Here is a 1,783-nt window from a genome sequence, read left to right as displayed (position 1 = left end):
AGGGAAGAAGGGAAGGGAAGGGAAGGGAAGGGAAGGGAAACTCTGCACTATAGTGAACCTCCCTGGTACTGCAGAAGCACAGGTGGAGTCAGGGTGCTCTTATTGAAAACCCCAAAGCTACAGCCTGCCTCCAGTGACTCTTTTCTGAGACACATATTGGACAGTTCTCCTCCAGCACTGGGGATGGGAAGACAAGAACAAAAGCAGCCTGGGTGACCTTCAGGAGCTCAGAAGGACTTTCAAGGGCTTCAGGTCTCTCAAGCTTTGCCTCTCCTAAACAAAAACTCCACAGGGCTATGGACTGGCAGCTTCCCACTCCCCACTGCCCCACACTATCCCAGAGTCTCTGAGACACAGGGTCTTGTCCAAAGCCCTTCCCTACATTCCCCTATAATCCCATCCCGATGTCAGAGAGGAAAAAGACAGAGGAAGCATGAGAGGCTACACAGTGAGGCTTCGAGGTGCCTGTGCTGGATTCCCAGTGGACTCTGCCCAAGCTCCAGCAGATCTTGGTTTACTTTTTTATGCAGCACATTTGTTAGCCTTTCATGTGCCAGGCCTGGGTGAGGCCCTAGGGTTCAGGAGTGAACAGAACATAGGGAGTTTACAGTCCAGCAGGAGAACAGCTTAGATCAATAGCAACCCACCTGGCCCTGGGAGAGCTTTTTCAACAAATGTTGGAGCAACTGGACCTCATAAAAATTAAAAAACTTTGCTCTGTGAAAAATCTAGTTGAGAAGATGAGAAAACAAGCTACAGACTGGGAGAAAATATATGCAAACTACATTTCTGACAAAGGACAGTATCTAGACTATATAAAGAACTCTCCAAACGCAACAGTGAAAAAACAATACAATTTTTAAAATAAGCAAAAGACATGAACAGACTTTTCACTGAAGAGGATATGCAGATGGCAAATAGCATGCACATGAAAAGATGTTCAACATTGTTAGACATTAGGGAAATTCACAGCGAGATATCACTGCACACCTACCAGAATGACTAAAATAAAACATAATGATAACACCAAATGCTGTCAAGGATGTGGAAAACTGAGGCTGAGCATGGTGGCTCACTTCTGTAATTCCAGCACTTTGGGAGGCCGAGGTGGGTGGATCATTTGAGGTCAGGTGTTCAAGACCAGCCTGGCCAGCATGGCAAAACCCCGTCTCTACCAGAAATGGCCAGGCGTGGTGGCTCACTCCTGTAATCCCAGCACTTTGGGAGCCAAAGGCAGGCAGATCACCTGAGGTGAGGAGTTTGAGATCAGCCTGGCCAATATGTGAAACCCCATCTCTACTAAAAATACAAAAATTAGCCAAGCATGGTAGCAGGCACCTGTAATCCCAGCTACTTGGGAGGCTGAGGTGAGAGAATCACTTGAACTGGGGAGGCGGAGGTTGCAGTGAGCTGAGATGACACCACTGCACTCAGTGAGCTGAGATGACACCACTGCACAACAAGAGTGAGAGGCTGTTTCAAAAAAAAGGATGTGGAAAACTGGATCACTCGTGTATTGCTGCTGAGGATGCAAAATGGAACAACCATTCTGGAAAAGAGTATGGCTGTTTCTTACAAAGTTAAACATGTGCGAACCATATGACCCAGCAACTGTACAACTAGACATTTATCTGAGAGGACGAAAACATAATGTTCACATGAAACCTTGCTTATGAATATTCACAACAGTTTTATTTGTCATAGCCAAAAACTGGAAACAACCCCAATGTTTTTCAATGGGTGAATGGTTAAACAAACTGTGGTACATCCATACCATGGAATG

This window comes from Rhinopithecus bieti, unplaced genomic scaffold (assembly GCF_001698545.2).
Source record: "Rhinopithecus bieti isolate Rb0 unplaced genomic scaffold, ASM169854v2 scaffold_26131, whole genome shotgun sequence".
In the NCBI taxonomy this organism is placed as follows: domain Eukaryota; kingdom Metazoa; phylum Chordata; class Mammalia; order Primates; family Cercopithecidae; genus Rhinopithecus; species Rhinopithecus bieti.
Note: the sequence above shows the minus strand (reverse complement) of the source record.